The sequence below is a fragment of the Macaca thibetana genome, chromosome 11, assembly GCF_024542745.1.
Source record: "Macaca thibetana thibetana isolate TM-01 chromosome 11, ASM2454274v1, whole genome shotgun sequence".
In the NCBI taxonomy this organism is placed as follows: domain Eukaryota; kingdom Metazoa; phylum Chordata; class Mammalia; order Primates; family Cercopithecidae; genus Macaca; species Macaca thibetana.
In genome coordinates this window covers 91,077,834-91,099,419 of record NC_065588.1, presented here as the reverse complement: position 1 = coordinate 91,099,419, position 21,586 = coordinate 91,077,834, and the positions used below count along the sequence as shown (strand labels likewise).

At 43.1% G+C, this 21,586-nt stretch overlaps 2 protein-coding genes across 7 annotated transcripts in view; one reads left to right on the top strand and one right to left on the bottom strand.

Moving 5' to 3' along the window:
* TMCC3 (transmembrane and coiled-coil domain family 3) overlaps window positions 1–21,586 on the top strand; it is a 308,376-nt gene that overhangs the window by 124,621 nt on the left and 162,169 nt on the right. The window lies entirely within an intron of this gene.
* The window catches only part of METAP2 (methionyl aminopeptidase 2), an 817,888-nt gene that overhangs the window by 767,149 nt on the left and 29,153 nt on the right, over window positions 1–21,586 (bottom strand). The gene's annotated exons all lie outside the window — the stretch shown is intronic.

Sequence of the window (21,586 nt, the reverse complement as noted above, 5' to 3'; positions counted from 1 at the left end):
AGGAGTTTATTCTAAGAAAACAATCATGGAAATTGCAAAGATTTATCTACAAAAATCTTTGACCAGTGTATATCATAGTTAAATGGAAAGTGATCTAAAAGTTGAACAATAGAAAACTGGTTAAATGAATTGTGGTACATCACTTTGATAGAGTACTCTGTATCCATTTAAATTGATATTGTAAATGTAATGGCCTGGAAAGCTGTTTATGTTACATTTTATGTCAGGAATACATTTGGCTACAGCTAGTGAAAAAAAAATTATTTCCATTGGGCTGATATAAATAGGGATTTATTTTTCTCACAAAACAGGAAGACCAATGTAGGCAGCTTCTGGGGTTGGCTCAGTTGGTTCAGCAACATCAGCACCAACATCTCTGCTATTCCCATGAACTTTCTAATGCTTGACACCCCGTGGTCAAGAGAGGCCTGCTGCAGCTACAGGTGTCCAGTTCACTACCAAAGTAGAGAGGGAGTAGGGGGTGGCAACTACGGCTTCTCTACCTTTACTCAGGAAAGCAAAACTGTTTTGAGAGTTCCCTAGCTGACACGTCTTTGTATCTTATCAGCTAAAACTATGTCACATGGTCACAGCTGGTTGCAAAGGATGTTAATAAAGTGAGTATATAGCTTTTCACATCTGTAGAGTATAGGCAGGCAAGGGAGATGAGGGTTGGAAATGAGCATTGGGTCAGCTGACTCACAGGGTCTGCTCTCCAATGTTAAGTGAAGAATGTAGTTTGTGATCCCATTGAAGTGTATAAAGTAAAACGGGTAATCACATGAATTTTTAAAAACTAGAAGGAAATGGCCAAGCGCGGTGGCTCACGCCTGTAATCCCAGCACTTTGGGAGGCTGAAGCAGGCAGATCACGAGGTCGGGAGATCAAGACCATGCTGCCTAACACAGTGAAACCCTGTCTCTACTAAAAATACCAAAAAAATTAGCCAGGCGTGGTGGCGGGTGCCTGTAGTCCCATCTACTCGGGAGGCTGAGGCAGGAGAATGACGTGAACTTGCAGTGAGCCGAGATGGTGCCACTGCACTCCAGCCTGGGTGACAGAGCGAGAATCCGTGTCAAAAAAAAAATAAAAGTAATAAACAAACAAATAAATAAATAAAACTAGAGGGAAATACTCCAAAATTTTATTCCTGGTTATTCATTTTCTTGTTTCATATTTTCAATGTTTTATATAATGCAGAGTTAAAATGACTCTCTAACTCCCTATCAACCACCTTAAAAGCCCTGAAGCTCTGGGTGATGGGATCATGAGTGAGATTATAGGATTATCTCTCCTTTATTTAAAAAAAATTCTATAGAGTGAGCTATCTTTGTTTTTTGTTGCTATAATAGAATACCACAGACTGGGTAATTTATAAAGAAATAATGAAGTCTATTTAGCTCACCGTTTTGCAGGCTGAAGTCCAAGAGCATGGCACTGGCATCTGGTGAGGGCCTTCCTGCTGTGTCATAACATGGAAGAGGGCAAGAGCAGGACAGCCAGAGAGAGCCCACATTGGTAACACATTCACTCACAGTAACCCACTCTCTCGATAGCAACATTAATTCATTCTTGAAGTCAGAGCTGCCATTAATCCATTCACCAGGGCAGGGGGATTAAGTGGCCAATACATGGCAAAAGGAACTTTTGAGGGACACATTCAAACCATAGCACGAGCACATGTCACTTTGATTTTAAGAAACAATGAAAGATGGTTTTATTAAATGTTACCTCAAGACATACAAAAAGACATTTAAAATTTTTGTTTTGCTTACCTCTATATTTCACACATAATTGAGAATCAAGTGACAAGGAACTTGTCCCAAGTCCCATATCCAGTGAGAGGCAGAGCTTGGCCAGGCCCCAGGTGTCCCAGTTCCCAGTAAAGGGATTCCTGCTATACTTTTTCTTTTTTCTTTCTTTCTTTTTTTTTTTTTTTTTTTTTAAATATCATTTCTTTACTTTGGGACCTATTCCAAATTGAGTATGGCCGTTTAAATCCTCCTAACCAACCACGTCCTAACTTCCTCCTCTTCCTTCTGTGTTGTGCTTGGCGTTCCCTGACAGATGATAAATGTCTTCTCCCATTCAAACTGTTGACCTCTAAGGTATGTTGGCTGTGAAAGCTGTCAGAATCAAAATGGAGTCATTTATGTCAAAACTCTGAAAAATGGAGCCAGGGAAGGCCATGAATGAAGGGTTCTCATGCATGAGAACTGTCACAAAAGACTGCAGAAACACAACCTTGCACAAAGACCCTTGCAACTTGACACATACAAAAAATACTTCTTTGCGGACATCTGCCCAGCAACCCCCCGTCTAACCTTGGACTGATGTCACTTTTGTTAATGATCCTGGTGGCCAAGGATAATTGTCTCAAAAAAATTATGGAATCTTCCTCATTTTTCCTTTAAAAATCCTTGTCTTCCTTTGACCTCCCTGAATATATCCATGCATATTCCCATTGCAGTATAACTCCCAAATAAGTATTATTTGAGTCTCCCTCTTTGTCTGTTATTTAGGTTGACACTTCATTGGATGCTCAGTCAGTCACTTGTCAATTGATTATTGAACATTTATTGTCAGACATTGTTTTAGGTACTAGGAATATAATGGTGGACAAGACATCGTCCTTCACTTGAAAAAGTTCGCATAGGCTCAGGAGGCTGAGGAGTAAACAAGCAGTTATAACACAGAGGGGTTCCTGCTGTGATGAGCAGGCTTGGGAACATAGAAGGGGTACGAATCTGGCCTTTGGGGGTGGGGTCTTGGGATGGGTATGTTTCTAGGAAGGTCTCCATAAAGAAGTAATTCCAAGCAGAGATAGAAAAAGGAAAAAGGTGCTAACTAGGAAGAGGAGTGCAAAAAGACAAGGCAGGGAAGCTTTCCAGGCACAAGAAAACAATTGCGACCTTTCCCAAAGCATATCTGAAGGTGTGTGGTGCTAATATTTTTCCTGGAAAATAGGCATTATGGTTAAATAAAGTTAGGAAAGCTTAATAGGGTTTTTGCATGTCCTAGACTTTCTTCAGCTCTTTTTTTCTGCATGTTATATTACCAGACTGCCTTTCTCTTGAGCTCTTGGGCCTCGTGATGTTCTGTTCATCTCCAGAATGTCACTAAATCGTGTGACATAGACAAATTCAATTGTTTTTCAAGTTTTTAATTGAAACATATTATTAGCCCTCCTTTTCCTCACTATTACTTTTTATCACATTTTGGAGCAGATTTTAAGTTTGCAGTAAGAGAAGGTGTAATTCTGAAGATGTTTTCTAGAAACTGACTCTGAGTGTTACCTTTGTTTGGTTAATTGTAGCAGGAATGCTGTGAAGAAATGCAGTGGGAAGGATAAAAAGGTAAATCGGTTTAAAAATCTTCAGTAAATATGAATTTGATATAGTTTTTAGTAATCCTGGAGATTCTTTTTTAACCCATCTGTAAGGTTGTAGAGTATAGTTGGTGAGTGGAGAGTTGGCTTAATGCAATATAAGGGCGGCATACAAACAGGTTTGAAGTTGCTTGCTAAGAGAATCCGGGAAAATAAGAGAGGGCTGCATCTCTTTAAGTTTGTTCCACCTGAGCGAGCCTGTCATGCTCATGTTCAGTGGAGTCATTAGCAGTGCCTGAAAGAAGAGAAGCAGGAGTGCCAGGAACTGCCTGGCTCCTGCTCACCCTGGATTTGCCAGGATTCCTGCCTTCTGCCTTCCCTGCGGGTCAGCCCCGTTCAGTTCCATTGCCATATGCACTGAGTAACTTTTCCTTTTCTGCAGCCTCCTCATTGCCTTTCTCAGGCAGCTCTTCATACCTTATGCTGGCTTTTCTCTCCTTATTTTTAAAGCTTTCTCTGGGTGGAAAAAGCAGGATATTTGGAGTCAGTCTGGGTTTGAATCCCAACTTACCAGCTAGAAAATTTTACTTGAAAATGGGGATCATTCACAAGTCTATAAATTATTGTGTGATGAAGTCTTGTTTCCTGTGAAGCTGTTTATTTTCTACCATTAACAAAGGATGTTGTTTAGTCTTGGTGCATCTAGGAGGACAAAATTGGGAGTCTTGGGGATAAAGTTCAAAGAATTTAAATCTAAAGTTCAATTGGGGCTGTGTTTGTTTTTTTTAAATTATGGCTGGAAATTAGCCTCTTTGAGGTTTTTTCCAGATTTATTTTCATGAATAAATTAAATTTCAAATTGTCAGTATTCAAGAAAACATGACAATGTTGTTGTTTAATAATAATAAAAATAAAATGACTCCAAAAAATGGGGATCACTAAAAACCTTGTCCTAAGACTATTGAGTTTGAGATATTATAAGTGCAAAATGGTGTATCTGTAGCTGCTTTAAGCCTTCATTAGCTCCCCTTTGCCCATGGAATAAAATCAAAGCCCTCTTAGATTAAAACTCAGGGTCCTCAGTCCCTCCCCTTGTCTTCCTTCCCACCCCATTACCTCCTGCCCAATACCCTGGCTCCAGGCCGCCTCTCACCTCCCTGCATCTGCTTTACACTGGCCCTTTGCTCAGCTAAAGGGTTGTTCATTGTTTAAGGTTCAGCTCAGCGAAAGAAGCCAGGACAAAAGTGTACGTCAGAAGATTCTGTTTTTATGAAGTCCAAGAACACACAACACTAACCTGTCATGAAAGAATTCAGAAATTGGAGAGGCGGGAGGGATTGACAAGAAAGGGATATGCTGGAACTTTCTGGGGGTGAAGGAAGTGTTTTAAACCTTGTTTTTGATGGTGGCTACACAAACGTATGCAGTTGTTGAAACTTATGAAACTGAATACTTAACATCTGTGCATTTTGTTGTATATTAATAATACCTTTCAAAAAATAAGTCATGTACATAATCTTATCCAGAAAGCTTTTCCAGGCTAAATATAGCCTTTCTTTTTGTCCCCAGGTCCCTGCACTCGTTTCTGTCCTTACACTTAGCACGCTGTATCATAAGTGTCTCCTTTTTATGGGTTCTGTGCTCTTTTAGTCTGTAGGTTCCTGTAAGGATCCAGACACTTGCTACCTGTGGAACCTTGGATGCTGCTCAACCTTATCCTGTCTGTGCCTGAGTTTCCTAATCTATAAATGGGAAAATAATAGTGTTTCCTACACGGGGTTGTTGTGATGATGAAATGAGGATATGTATGCAAGGAGCCAGCATGTAGTAGGCACTCAGTAATTATTAATCCTGTAATGGGGCAGAAAATGTATTCACATTATACTTATGTGCAAAGAAAGGCTAGCTTATATTTCTATAGCTAACCCAATCCTCATTTGAGCCTCTCTTTTCTCCTAAGCAGGATAGCAGAGGAAAACCAAGTTTTATTCCAGTCTGATAACTTTGTCTCATCCAACAATGTAAACACCTAATAAATTATTTTAGTAAGTATTGATGAGAACAAAATGCATATCACTCATTTTCTTCAGGCTCACTAAGAGCTTTCTGCAGTACATTGATTTAGTAGGTAATGCACAGTTTGAACCATTTCTGATTCCAGAAAACAAACGTGAAGAAACCCTACAGTCTCTTGGCAGTTTGCAAATAGGTCATTAGTGTCAACCATTATTATGCAGGAAAAAAAAGTGAGCAGACCTTTTGACCTGAGTGTGGAAAAGAAGATCTTTCCCCTGATGTTCAGTATGAAGAAGGCCCACCCAAGAGCTGGGGGTCTCAAGCACGAAGAGGATTAATCATTTAGCACCTTCCACTGTTACTCGACTATGCTGCCTATTCCAGTGGACTCCAAACAAGTGTGCAGATCGATAATTCATGCTGGCAATGACTTTGACCTCCCTGAGCCATGTCCCTGATTAGCCAAACATTTAGTCATGGCCATAGATAAAGAGTAATTAAACACTAAGGTCTTCTCTCCAGCCATCTCTGCACCCAACCATAGATAGATATATCCTGGCCTCTGGCTGAGTGTCCTTAGGTTGAATCCTTCTCCTTTAGCTTCACCCTACTGCATTGATTATTTCCTGTTCTGATTGCCAATCTGCCGTGAAGTGTTCAAACCATGCCTGTGGGCACAGGAAGATTGCCTGGTGTGGGCTGAGAGTTGTGGTCGTGGCCCTCCGCCTATCCAGATGCATTCAGATTCTGTACCAGCCTCCGAGGAGTGTGTGGGCGTCAGATAGGCCTGGTATCTTATGTGCCGTAGGCTTGGACAGATCTCTGAACCTTCCTGAACCTCGGCTCCCTGGGCCTCCAAACCCAGACCAATAGTTTCTGCCCTGCCTGCCTCACGGGGGAGGAAGTGACAATACTTGGTAAATGTTTACAGTTGAAAACACATTTAAATGTAAATTGTTTTTGAAAGGGCAGATACTGGGTGATCTCACTTATATAAGGTACCTGAGGGGAATAAAATTCCCAGAGACAGAAAGGAGAGTGGTGATTGCCAGGGCCTGAGGAGACGGGATAGAGAGTTGTTGTTTAATGGGTCCAGAATTTCAGTTTGGGATGATGGCTGTATATCAGTGTAATGCCACTGAACTGTACACTTAAAAATGGTTCACATGGGCTGGGCGCGGTGGCTCACGCCTGTAATCTCAACACTTTGGGAGGCTGAGGTGGGCAGATTACGAGATCAGGAGTTCAAGACCAGCCTGGTTAAGATGGTGAAACCCTGTCTCTACTAAAAATACAAAAATGAGCTGGGCGCAGTGGCAGGCACCTGTAATCCCAGTTACTCTGGATGGGAGAATCGTTTGAAACTGGGTGTCAGAGGTTGCAGTGAACCAAAATCGCACCATTGCACTCCAGCCTGGGCAACAGAGTGAGACTCCGTCTCAAAAAAAAAAAAAAAAAAAAAAAAAAAAAAAGAGGGTTCATAGAAGCTGGATGCAGTGGCGTGCACCTATAGTCCCAGCTACTCTGGAGGCTAGGGCAAGAGAATTGCTTATGCCTGGGAGTTCACGGCAACATAGGGAGACCCATCCCTTTTAAAAATGGTTTAAATTGTGATGTATGCTTTACTATAGTTTTTAAAAAGTGTTAATCGTCTTATCGTTCCCATACCTGCAAGTCGTCACAAGCTAACCCTGAATAGCGCCTTCCTGCCACTCCTGGTCCTTAGAACAGGTCCCTAAACCCCCTTCTCAGTCTCCCATGGCTTTCCCTCCTCTGAATGCACTGGTTGAATGGAGATGGTTTGAGCTGATCAAGTCTGTATGGAGCCCTGCCTTCGGCCAGGCACAGGACATACAAAGATCAATAGATGCAGTGCCTCAGGTCTGGTGTGGGATGCAGATCAGTCAACGGGGCATTTTGATACAGTGTGGGAGAGGCTGTGATGGGGTGGCCAGGTTCTATGGGAGGGCAGGAAGGCTTCCTAGGGTCCTGAAAGGCATGTTGGAGTTAACCAGACCAGGAAACTGTCAGAGGCACAGCTGCTGCCTCCACTTCCCTAATGCTCCATTTACTCTCATGCTTCTCTGCTTTTCTGGTGCTCTTCCTTTGGCTAGAGTGCACCCTTTCCTTTCTTTCCCCATAAAACCCACCTCATCCTTAAAGTGCCAGCTCAGGTGCTGCCTCCTGTCTGGAGGCATTCCCTCCGCCCAGCTGGAATGACTCTCCCCTGCTCCTGAGCTCCCACAGCCCCATCTTATGTCCCCATTCAGCACGTTTCATTCTGTCAGCTAATACAGCTCTTTATATTTCTGTCTCTCTTGTTGGATGTATTTTGGGACTTTTATAGTTCCAAGTAAGAAAAAACAACTGGAACCAGCTGCAGCAGAAAAGAGTCATTTATCAGAATACAGGGTGTCTTTCCTGGACCAAGATTGTTCCTGGCTGTCCCTGCTCATCTTTCCCCTTTCTCTGTCTGCTTCTAATCCACGTGGCAGGAGCAGGTGACATTCCACATATTCTAGGTCTGGCCCACCTTTGCCTTTTAAGAGCTCAGCCTAGGGAAGGTTTCTATGCTACTTGGGTCAATGATCACCCCTTGATGAATTAACTATGGCCAGGGAAGCAGGATCACATGTACACACGGTGGGGGGCAAAGCCCACGTGCCTTGGGGAAGAGAATCCCTTAGGTCAGCATGAACTGAGTTCTGTAGCATTGAGCACTGCAGGCTACTTAGCCCTTACAGCCCTCTCCCCTGGCCTTCCCACCCTGCTCCCACTCCACCTCCCCTATGGTTTTCCTCTCTGGCTATTTCTTTTCTTTCTCTCTCTTTCTCTCTCTCTCTTTCTTTCTTTCTTTTTTTTTCTTTCTTTTTCTTCTCTCTCTCTCTCTCTCTCTCTCTCTCTCGCTGTCTCTCCCCTTTTCTTTCTTTTCTTTTCTTCTTTTTTTCTTTTCTTTTTAGAAGCAGGGTCTGGCTATGCTGCCCAGGCTGGAGTGCAGTAGTTATTCACAGGTGTGGTCACGACAGCCTTGAGCTCTTGGACTGAAGAGATCCTCCTGTGTCAGCCTCCCAAGTAGCAGGAACCATAGGCATGTGCCACAACACCTGGCTCCAGTTTTCTGTTTGTGGATGCTGCTGCCTTCATCCATCCCTGATATTAGTATTTTCTATAGTTTCACTCATGCATCTTCCCAATTTTTCATTTTCTTTAGATGATCTCATGGAGTCCCATGACTTCAATTGCTATTTGCATTCAAATTATAGTTACTGCTCAGATCAGAGTACGTGACCTATAGATTCTGTTGTCTGGTGATCATCTCCATGAGATGTCCCAAGTGCAAAACACTGAATGTGCCTTGTGTCTCTCACCCCTTCCTGCCACTCCCATTCACCTGAGCCTCCTGCATTCCCCGCCTCTGTGGATGGCATCATCAGCCACCCCGTCACATCTGGGAGTCACTTTCACTCCTTCTCGTTCTACACCTAAGAAAACCAGTCTGTCACCAGACCCTTTCCCCGTTACCTCCTAAACACCTCTGAAAGGTGCTGTGGCCTTAATTCAGGCCTGCATCATTCATTACTGTCTTGTACTAGACTCCTGTGGCACCTTGTAATTTGCTTCCCCATAGTGCAGCCCATTTAATCTTCCTATATAAAGAATCTGGTTATGTCAGTCCCTTGTTTAAAATCCTTTAGTGGCTCCTCATTGCTCCTGGGATAAAAGTCACACTTTGATGTGCAAAACTGGAGATATACAAAACTCTCCATTGCCCACCTGCCTGTCTTAATCTCTTGCTTTCTCTATAGCCTTTGTGACCCATTAGCAGTTTCTGAATGTGCCCTGCTGTCTAAGATTCCCTTTCATGCTTTCTTTTCTTTTTTAAAAAGTTAGACTTTATTACTTACAAATGAAGCCTTAATATAAGAGTACAAAAGTATAGACCACTTCTCAAATTATAAAGGGAAGAGATCATTATATTCAGGGGCAATATACTTATCTCTATGGTATCTGTTTAAAAAGCTGCAGCAGCAAAGACATGGAATCAGCCTAAATGCCAAGCAATGTTAGACCGGATAAAGAAAATGTGATGCGTATACACCATGGAATACTACACAGCCATAACAAAGAATGAGCTCATGTCCTTTGCAGTAACATGGATGGAGCTGGAGACCATTATTCTAAGCTAACTAACACAGGAACAGAAAACCAAACACTGCATGTTCTCACAAGTAGGAGCTAAACACTGAGTACATGTGGACACAAAGAAGGGAACAGCAGATGCCAGGTCTACTTGAGGGTGGAGGGTGGGAAGAGAGAGAGGATTGAAAAACTACCTATCAGGTACTATGCTTATTACCTGGGTGATTAAATAATCTATACACCAAACCCCAGTGACACACAAATACCTATGTAGCAAACCTGCACATGTACCCCTGAACCTAAAATAAAAGGTCAAAAAAGGGCCGGGTATGGTGGCTCATGCCTATAATCCCAGGACTTTGGGAGGCCAAGGTGGGTGGATCACGAGGTCAGGAGTTTGAGACCAGCCTGGCCAACATGGTGAAACCCTGTCTCTACTAAAAATGCAAAAAGTGGCCAGGCACGTTGGTGGGTGCCTGTAATCCCAGCTACTTGGGAGGCTGAGACAGGAGAATAGCATGAACCCGGGAGGTGGCGGTTGTAGTGAGCCGAGATCGTGCCGCTGCACTCCAGCCTGGGCGACAGAGCGAGACTCCGTCTCAAAAAAAAAAAGAAAAGAAACACTTATTTATATTGATAAATTTAGAGAGTTGCTTTTCAACTCAAATTTGAATTTGATATTAATAATTTTAAATTAAAATATGCTATTTAAATATACTTGGACAGATACAGTTTTCAAGTTGATATGCTTTTGCTAAGATAAAGAATTGTCAAAGTAGATGCAAATATAAGAGAAAAGTGATTTATTGATAGTTCAGCTATGGAAACTTTTAAATATGTTTCAAACAATTTAGGTATGTGAAACTACTCTTATAAATGTAAGTTTTATGAAATCTAACATATCTCAACTATGTCTAATAAAAATTTAACTCTTGGAATAAGATGTTTTATAAGTACAAAACACACACTGAATTCTGAAGTCTTTGTAAGCCTTCAAAGAAATGGAAACTATCTCATTAGTAATTTTTCCGATACTTACATGTTGAAATGGTAATTTGGATATAATGAATTGTTTTTTATTAAATTCACTCAAGATATCATGTAAGTAACCACTGCTATTAAATTAAAACATTACTTTGTCCTGTAAACCTTGTACCTAATGCAGCAGGTAATCGTTACTACTTCAGTGTAAATTGTTCACCATAATTTTTCATCCATGCTGGCTGCCTGGTGAGATGTTCTTCTCTGGACCAATCACTGGTGCTTTGCTCTGTTAAGCAGCAAACTTTCATAAGGCAGCCAAAGATGAAAGTGAGCAAAAAGTGTAATTTTGTACCAGAGCGTGGAAATTTGAGGTTGCCAAAATTTTAAATAATGATTTTTAAAACTTATCCAGTTCGCAAAAGTACTTAAACAGGCTGAGTGTGGTAGATCATGCCTGTAATCCCAGCACTTTGGGAGGCCAAGGCGGGTGGATTGCTTGAGCCCAGGATTTCAAGACCAGCCTGGGCAACACAGCAAGACCTCATCTCTATAAAAACTACAAAAATTAGCCGGGCGTGGTAGCATGCACCTATAGTTCCAGCTACTAGGGAGGCTGAGGAGGGAGGATCTTTTGAGCCTGGGAGGCGGAGGTTGCAGTGAGCTGAGATTGTACCACTGCACTATTATTGTTAATAATAGTAATTATTATTATTATTTAAAATGTACTTTGAAGGATATAATTTCCTAAAAGTTAACATGAGGATCATTTTGCTTTAGCTTCTGCCATTAAGATGATTAGTTTGACTCGAGGAACAACACATAACAAATGAAAAAGATTATGCCATACCTCTCTGCTTTTGTTGATTTTAGGTATCCAATGTATGTGTCTTCAAAGTAGTCTGTCATATATTGTATTTCTTTTAGCAAAGGTTGCTAAGTAAAGTCATAGGAAAGCTAAGAAAAGGAATATTATGCTGCAAAACAAAATAAAATGAGAACTCTTAACTCAAAAAATTAAAAAAAAAAAAGAACAACTATACTTGAGTTCAAGAATAGTAATAACCCTGTATCAGATATACCAGGTACCTGTACACCTACTTCTACCCCAAACCAAAAAAGTCCTGAAGGGGCCGACAATGTCATTAAACATGCCAAAGAGATAGTCACACGTTAGATCTGTATTCCATATTGAAATCTCCTGAATGTATGGTGGGAGCTGGAGGGAGCGTCACTGTCTACACAGTTGGCAGAGCACTGCCCTTCCTGTCTTCTACTAGGCTTTGCCTAGATGCCTGAAATGGGACTTGCCCTGGGGCTAGGAAAGGACATGTGGGTGCCCACCATGGGAACAAATGCAGGACTCTGTTGATGAGGAAGAATATGGAGAGTGTATATTGAGTAAACAAGCACCAGCTTCTACCACAGCCCTGATTTGGTGTTCTACAATGATCAATATTTTACACTGCTTCACCATGGATGGCCTACTTCCTGGTATCTGTGCCAAGTGTCTCACTGCACAGAATTCTCAGTCTCTATAGCTACGGTTGCCCAAGGTTCAAGCATTTTAAGTACAGCCTTCTGTCTTGCACTACCTTATTAGGAATGTTTGGTTGCAAATAACAGAAAAATCAAAGAATAGTGGTTTAGGCAAACAGGGGCATTTTTTTCTCATATGACACAAAATCTAGTGGTAGGCGGGGTTCTGGGCTTCATCAGGGCTACGTGGTGTGTTGGCTTTTGTCCCCATGGTGACAGCATGGTGGCTGCAGCTCATGTCTGCATGGAAGAGAAGAAGGGTAGGGAACGGATTCCTCTCACCAACTCTGCCTCCTTTTATTAAGAAACTTGGCCAGGTACAGTGACTTCTGCCTGTAATCCCAACACTTTGGGAGGCCACGGCTGGTGGATCGTGAGGTCAAGAGATTGAGACCATCCTGGCTAACATAGTCTCTACTAAACCCAGTCTCTACTAAAAATACAAAAACTAGCTGGGTATGGTGGCATGTGCCTGTAGTCCCAGCTATTTGGGAGGCTGAGGCAGGAGAACTGCTTGAACCCTGAAGGCAGAGATTGCAGTGAGCCGAGATGGCACCACTGCACTCCAGCCTGGTGACAGAGCGAGACTCTGTCACAGAAAAAAAAAAAAGAAAAGAAACTCAAAACAGATTTTTATTTAGGTTTTATTCACCAGAACTATGATACAGGCCATCTGTGATTTCAAGAGAGGTCAGGAAAGAGTATATTTAGCAGGGCATCTTAGTAACCTGAACAAAATTGGGGTTACGCTAATGAGGAAGAAAGGAGCGAAGGAAGGTTAATGCACTCAGAGTTAATAGCGCCTCTCATATATTACATCAAATGTGTTTCTATCACCGTAGCTACTCATCCTATTTACTACTGCTGAAATCCTTTTAGTGTTGCCCTTTTAGCTTGCAAACTTCAAATATATTCTAATATTTTTGCAAAGTGCTTCCTGCAGAATGTAGTTTTAATTAGGCTAGCCCTGGCGTTAAACCGGCAAAAGGTATTGGTTGGATTGAGTGTTTTCTGAAAACCACTTAGTTTTTCACTATCAAGTGGTTTAATCAGACATTCATAATATATATGCAAATCTTATTAATATTCTGTTAATCATGGTGAGACTGGATGGTCCATGCTCGATATATGATTGTTAGAATGACTCAATATGTATATGAAGACTTTATAGTTTTAGTATTATTTATATAAGACTTTATTTATACATTTAGTATTTATTTTATGTCAGTAATTCTTCATAATCATTCAACTTTACGATAAGAATTTGTTGCGATCGAACAAGTCATAAACAGTGTAATTTTTGTTCCACTTCAGTTTCAATGACTAATTGGTTTAAACCTACAGCTCTGAATTCTCTTTGTTCCCCACGGATCATAACACTCACACTGTAGTGTTACTTTCCACTACAACTGTATGATCTGAGAGGACGTGAACCACATCTGTCTTGTTTACCATCTGCTTCGCAGAGTTTCTGGCTCATAGTAGGTACACAGTAAACATGGGTTGAATAATTTAATTACCAAATGACTCCTAAGGATCAGTTACATTTCAGCAGCAGAAGCAGTCCTAACTGTCCTAGTAGTTCCTGTGTGCTAGTCAATGTTTTATTTAAGGGGAAAAATTAGACAACATAAGCTACTTGTTAGAATATGTCAGGCTGTATTTGGGTATTTAGGTTTTAACCTAAATATAGGTACAAACATATAGATGCTATATGTTTGTTCGTTGTTTTTCTCTGAAACATGTTTATGTTTTAGAGTCCAGAGACCAAGAAAGAAAATGACTTTGTGGTTCCAGTTCCTAAGTCTTAGGGAATCGCTATGATTGCCCAAACACGGGTCAGGAGCCTGCCCCTGCTGCAGTCTTCTGTGTCCAGGAGGCTGGGCCGTATGGTCATGTCGTGTTTGTAAACATCAAGCTGGGCTTGAAGCTATGCCTGGAAGAGGCAATTGAGGCAGACGGTTCCATAGGAACTGGCAAGGCCACCTCAGCAGTCTACCTGCATAACTGCTTCGAGCCTACCGCACTATGCGTAACACATGCACACTCACAGCGTCCTGTCATTTATTTAGAAATCATTGAACACCTGCTGTGGGTCATGCGTCCAGTGTTATACTCTGCTGCTTACTCTCTGAGTGTTCATTATAGTCTCTATGCCTTGGTTTCTTTATCTGAAAAATAAGCAAAAGCATAATACTTACTTTGTAGGACTGTTTTGAGGATTAAATGACATATAATATGTATGTAAACCTCAAGTAGTGCCTGGCATATAAATGTTAATGAAATGTCAGCTCTTACAAGTCCACAGTCCTTTTTCACAATTCTAATTTTTTTTTTTTGAGTCAGAGTCTCTCTCTGTTGCCCAGGCTGGAATGCAGTAGCATGATCTTGGCTCATTGCAGCCTCAACCTCTCAGGCTCAAATGAGCCTCCCACTTCAGCCTCCTGAGTAGCTGGGACACAGCTATGTGCCACCACACCTGGCTGATTTTTGTATTTTTTTTTAGAGCCAGGGTTTCACCATGTTGGCCAGGCTGGTCTCGAACTCCTGACCTCCAATGACCTGACCACCTCAACCTCCGAAAGTGCTGAGATTACAGACGTGAGCCACCATGCCCTGCCCATAATTCTAAAATTTAAAAGCTATTGAAAACCAAAGTTTCTTCATCCTTGGGCAGAAATTCTCACCTGATCTGAACTAAATGACTTGCACAGCCTGACCTGAAAGGATGTGAGATGATTTTGAGGCTTTATGTCGCCGTTTAGTGTGACTATTCACCGATTTTGCTGCAGAAATATCAGTGTGGCAGATTGCAGGGTGCTGCCCCGGCCCCACGGGCAATATTACATATTGTGATCATTTTCAAGTGAAAAAGCCTAAATTCTAAAACACGTCTAAGCCCTAGGTTTCGGATGAGGGTCGTGATGTTGTGTTTCCTTCACCAGTATCCTCATCAGTATGTGCCTCGATGAGTGAATTACAGTCTCTGCCTTGGAGGAACGCACAGCACGGAGTGGATTGATGTCAGTCCAGTGTGACAGACTAGGTCGAAGGCAGCCTCGGTCCAAGGGAACACTCAGGGCAGCCCCCACTCACAGCAGTGTGGGGAAGGGTGGTGGTGCTAACGCATTGGAGTGGAGATGCCTGTGGTGGGACTTGAACCCAGCACCTCCTTGGGTCAGCACTGCACTGGGGACCAGGGATTCGTCAGTGAGGAAACCTGGCTCGGTGGCTTGTTCGTTGTGGTGGAACACCGAGCATCTGTGGAGACAGGAGCAAGCACTAAATCATCGCAGATGTGATGAGGGGTGTTGTGGATGCTATGGGAGCCCATAAGAGGGAGCTAGCCTTGTCCTGGGGGGCAGAGGACACCTCCCTGCCCAGGTGACATCTAGGCTGAGACCTGAAGAAGGGATGAGCAGGAGTGAACCAGGCGAGGAAGCTGCAAACCCATGGAGCAGGGAAAGGAAAGGACATGCCAAGTTCCCGTAGGCTGGAGAAAGCTAGCCCCTTTCAAAAAGCGGAGAGAAGCCAGTGTGGCTAGAGGAGAGAGTGAGCAGAGGACGGCGAGAAAAGTGGGTTGATCACAAGCCAGAGCCAGATACCTCAGGGTAGGGTGCCCATTGTCTGGTCTCTCCGTGAAGACAGCTCTTGTGTATGGCAGTGGTCTAGCACTATTATTATTATTTTCTGAGACTGTTGCTCAGGCTGGAGTATAGTGGCATCATCACAGCTCACTGCAGCGTCCACCTCTCAGTCTCAAGCCATCTTCCCACGTCAGCCTCCTAAGTAGCTGGGATTACAGGTGGGTGCCACCACACTTGGCTAAGTTTTGTATTTTTAGTAGAGACGGGGTTTTGCCGTGTTGGCCAGTCTGGTCCCAAACTCCTGGGCTCAAGCAATCTGCCCGCCTCAGCCTCCCAAAGTTCTGGGATTACAGATGTGAGCCACTGAGCCCAGCCCCAGCACTATTATTAATAGCACTCTCTTTCACTCTCATGAACGTCCTGATTTGGACCATTAAAGTATGTGGCCCACCCTTCTTACAGGCCGAGTTAGGGAACTGAGAATTTATCCTTAGGGAAGTGGGAAGCCATTGAAAATTTTAAACAAACGCACATTGTTAAAAGTTATTTGGCTTGATTTGGGCCGCTTGACCTTGCACAATAAAAAGATCTTTTGTTTTACTCGGCCCATCGTGCTCTCAGTCTCCACGATGACTGGAAAACATATCAGAACTAGGAAAATAAACTCGAGTGCTGGTCAGCAGAGTGACATTTGCTCCCACAGGACAGCAGAATTATCTGTGAACCTCTGTGTACACATAAAGCTAGAAACAGAGTGAGTGTCTGATGATCCTGTGAAGTGAAAACATTCTCTTTCCTCAGCTGAACTTCCAGGAGTTCCTGTGTTGTCTGGAACAATCATAGGTCCGTCTCAGAAAATTCAGGAAGGGTGGTGGCCTTTCCTTTCCTTTCTCCCTGCGCGTGTGAGCGTGCATACATGTGCGCGTGTGTGTATGTGCGTGTGTACGTGCTGGCCCATATGCAAGCCCAAGCTCAACTCACTTTCCTGATTTGACTTTCTTTTCCCAGCTGATTTTCTTTGCTGGTCAGAGCGAGCAGTTGGCAGACACTTGTTTATCGGTCTCTTGCTTTCAGCCAAGAAAAGACGGGAGAATTTAGGAAAACCCAAGACTCATGTTTTACATTTTGTGTAGGATGCTTTCATTGCCTCAGAGACACAGATTCGCCCCTTTGGGAATTCCTTTACTCTCAGCTCTTATTTCTGTCCCATTTTGAGCTCTCCTGTCTGCTGTCGGGTAGGTGGAAAGATAAAAGCGACATGACAGCTGGTAATCCCCTTTAGGCCGCACAGTGGGATGTAGTTAAGGAAGCTTAGCGATAAGAAGCAGATTAGTCCTTTGCGATAAGAAGGGATTGGAACTTTTCAAAGCTGCTGCAAAGGCTTCAGCGTGGGCAGGTGTCTCCAACATGATGGCGTCCCTGAAGATGGGGTGGTTGTGGATGGGAGGAGGTTAGCTGAGCTCCTAGGGGATAGACTGCTTGAGGACCCATAGGTTGGCTCTTACCTGAGTGAATTATCTGTCTGGTAACCAGGAAATGGCAGACCCAGGAAGGATGGATGATTCATCTCTTAGGGGAAGACTCACATAAACTCATACATGTAACATACACAGTGGTCACAGGCACTCACACATGCACAAACACATGCACATGCACACAACATTACAATGCCAATTTATTTGTTCTAAAATACTTGCATTCTTTCTCCAAAGACCATCCAGGGTATAATTTAAAAACTTGTTAATAGCTGGAAGTGGTGGTAGCTCACGCCTGTAATCCCAGCACTTTGGGAGGCTGAGGAAGGAGGCTCGCTTGAGCCCAGGAGTTTGAGATCAGGCTGGGCAACATGGCAAAACCCCATCGATACAAAAAAATACAAAAATTAGCCAGCATGGTGGCGCGCATCTGTAGTTCCAGCTACTTAGGAGGCTGAGGTGGGAGGATGACTTGAAGTTGGGAGGTCAAGGCTGCACTGAGCCGAAATCGTGCCACTGTATTCCAGCCTGAGTGACAGAGTGAGACCTTGTCTCAAAAAACAAAACAAAAACAACAACAAAATCTGTTTATACATTTTATACTGAAAAAAACCCCAGTCATCTGCAGGCCAGTGCATGCTCCATCTAGGGTGGACTCCACAGGTAGTCATATGTGCCTGTGGTAGGTCTCAACAATGACAAACCTAGACGCTGGAAAAATAGGCCTCTTGGGTGTTCATAAGCCATTTTAGAGTGTCTTTAAAATAGTCTCCCTAGGTATACTTACCCACTATAGAAAGATACTGTAAGTGTGTATGTTTGTCTTCTGCGAAGCTCATGTTGAAATTTGGTACCCAATGTTGGAGGAGGGACCTAATGGGAGGCTTTTGGGTCATGGGGGTGGATCCTTTGTGAATAGATTAATGCCCTCCCTGGGGGTGGGTGGGAGTGCTTACTTTATTGGTTCTCCTGAAAGCTGGTTGTTAAAAAGAGTCTGGCCCTTCCCTGTTTTTTCTTGCATTCTCTTTCATCGCATGATCTTTGCACATACCGGCCTCCCTTTACCTTCCACTGTGGGTAGAAGCAGCATGAAGCCCTCACCAGAAGCAGATGCTGGTGCCATGTTTCTCATACAGCCTGCAGAATCATGAGGCAAATAAACTTTTCCTTAGAAATTACCCAGCCTGGCGTATTCCTTTATAGCAGCGTGATATGGTTTGGCTGTGTCCCCACCCAAATCTCATCTTGAAATGTAGCTCCCATAATCCCCACATGTCATGGGAGGGACCTGGTGGGAGGTAATTGAATCATGGGAGAAGTTTTGGGGGGAAGTTTTTCCCATGCTATTCTCATGCTAGTGAGTAAGTCTCCATGAGATCTGATGGTTTTATAAAGGGCATTTCTGGCTGGGCGCGGTGGCTCACGCTTGTAATCCCAGCACTTTGAGAGGCCGCGCTGGGCAGATCATGAGATCAGGAGTTTGAGACCAGCCTGGCCAACACAGTGAAACCCCATCTCTACTAAAAATACAAAAATTAACTGGGTGTGGTGGTGGGCACCTGTAATCCCAGCTACTCGGGAGGCTGAGGCAGGAGAATCGCTTGAACATGGGAGGCAGAGATTGCAGTGAGCCGAGATTGTGCCACTGCACTCCAGTTGTGCCACTGCACTCCAGCCTGGGTGACAGAGCTAGACTCCATCTCACAAAAATATAATAAAAATAAAAATAAATAAAAATAAAGGGCATTTCCCCTGCACACACCTTCTTACCTGATGCCATGTAAGATGTGACTTTGTTCCTCCTTTACCTTCTGCTGTGATTGTGAGGCCTCCCCAGCCATGTGGAACTGTGAGTCCATTAAACATTTTCTTTTGTAAATTATCCCATCTCAGGTATGCCTTTATGAGCAGTGTGAGAACAGACTAATACACAACACAAAATGGAATAAGACATTAAGTTTCTTAACTTGGAATCCCTGGCCATGCACTAGGAGTCCAAGAGCACTATTAATTTGTAAGGATGTATACACATGTATATTTTTCTACAGAAAGATCCATAGCTTTCTTGAGATCCTCACACGCGCACACACAGACACACACACACACACAAACCTGAGACACATGAACATGTAGCTCAGCTAGCTCATAACTTGACACCTTTGAAATAATATTTTAAAATAGTTTTTCAGCATATCCTGAAGAGAGATGACATGGGGAGGAGGAGATGGCACTCAGCTTTTCACTATTGTCCAAAGAAATTCAACTCTGACCCACAGGTGTTTGCCGTTTAGCATCAGAAAAGTCCTAAAGATACACAGATCTGTTATATGCATCTCTTCTATAGTTTGAAGTGGTTCTTAATCAGAGGAGAAATCGTTCTGTGGAAAACAGAAGTAATTCCGTTAAAGAAGGCTGAGGTAGTTGGGCAAAGCTTGAAAAAATGGGCTTTTAGAGTTGGATTTATTGACTAAAAGCCATATCCTTCAGATGTCTCCAGATTGCATTATTCGTAAAAGCATATTATGAATGCTATCAGTGGCACCTGCAGAAGAACAGCGTTGTACTTTGTCAGTCAACAGGAAACATACTTTGCATTCTAGGATAAAATACAAATCATTCATAAGGTGGAGCCCTCCACGCCTCCACTATGGCAGACCTGACACAGCGCAATATAATGGTGCTTCCCGTTCCCACCCCTCACCCTGTGAGGCCTGTGCTTTTTTTCTTGAATACCTCATTTGCCTTTGGACCTTAGAGTCTATCTTGGCTTGAATTGAGCATTTAATGCCATGTTAATCTGGGGATCTGAGTATCTCTGCTTGCCCTTCACAGGGGAGATGTTGGCCTGCTCCCTACCATTTCCACAGGATCGAGTTTTGTCCTGTTCCTTTTTACAGCATCACTACTCCTGTTTCAATAATGACAGATCTTAGTGATGATGGCCTTCATATAAAAATGACACAGGACCGTAACAATTAAGGATTAGTTGGAACTTAGCTTTAATTTTAAAGCATGTTACTGTGTCCAAGAATCAGTTTTCCTCTTTTTGTTTAGGAATCTCCAGTGCACAGAAAGTCATGTTTTCGGTAGCCGCACCATGCTGAAAAGTCACATGGAGTTTTCAGTTAACTGTAATTAATCCTTCTAAGTCTTCTTTATGTAGTAATTGTTCTTCATATTTTTCTCAGCACCATCTCCTCACTCCATTTCCACCTCTCCAATATTTTGTAGACTTTATAGTCTTTTTTTTTTTGAAGACTTCTTATTCTGTTGCCCAGGCTGGAGTGCAGTGGCATGATCATAGCTCACTACAACCTCGAATTCCTGGGCTCAAGCAATCCTCCCACCTCAGGCTCCCACATAGCTAGGACTACAGACACAAGCCGTCACACTTGGCTGTTATTATTATTTTGTAGGGATAAGGTCTCACCATGTTGCCCAGGCTAGTCTCAAACTCCTGGTCTCAAGTAATACTCCAAAGTCATTTTTATCATATTTCATCTTGTTTAGTCTTATCCTGAGAGCTGATCTAGGGTCAAAATGTTGATGTGTTTAAAAAGTACTTACATAAATATATGGATTATAAAACCAAAATGGGTTTTATATATATCTATATATAGATAGATATTTTTTTCTAGACGGAGTCTCTCTCTGTAGCCCAGGCTGGAGTACAGTGGTGCGATTTCAGCTCACTGCAACCTCTGCCTCCCAGGTTCCAGCTATTCTCCTGCCTCAGCCTCTTGAGTAGCCGGGATTACAGGTACCTGCCACCATGACCGGCTAATTTTTGTATTTTTAGTAGAGACGGAGTTTCACCATGTTGGTCAGGGTGGTCTCAAACTCCTGACCTCAGGTGATCTGCCCTTCTCAGCCTCCCAAAGTGCTGGGATTACAGGCATGAGCCACCGCACTGAGCCAGAGATCACTAACATTTTGAAGTTAGATAGTTCATCCTTTTAACAACTGTTAAGTTGGTAAGTGTATCAGTCACTGTTCTGGGTGGAGCATGAGCAAGACAGATGAGGACTTTTCCCTTGGAGTTTGCTTATGGTCAGGGAGAATAGACAAAATGGGCCGGGCGCGGTGGCTCAAGCCTGTAATCCCAGCACTTTGGGAGGCTGAGACGGGCGGATCACGAGGTCAGGAGCTCGAGACCATCCTGGCTAACACGGTGAAACCCCGTCTCTATAAAAAATACAAAAAACTAGCCGGGCGTGGTGGCGGGCGCCTGTAGTCCCAGCTACTTGGGAGGCTGAGGCAGGAAAATGGCGTGAACCCAGGAGGCGGAGCTTGCAGTGAGCTGAGATCCGGCCATTGCACTCCAGCCTGGGCGGCAGAGCAAGACTCCGTCTCAAAAAAAAAAAAGAGAATAGACAAAATGATCTCGAAGGACAGGAAGTGAGGAAGGACATTTGAGCTCTCGTGAATGAACCACTACGTGGACTTCTGGAGGGAGAACACTTTGGATGGAGAGAACAACAAGGGTAAAGACCCTAAGGTAACAGCGAGCTTAAATGTCT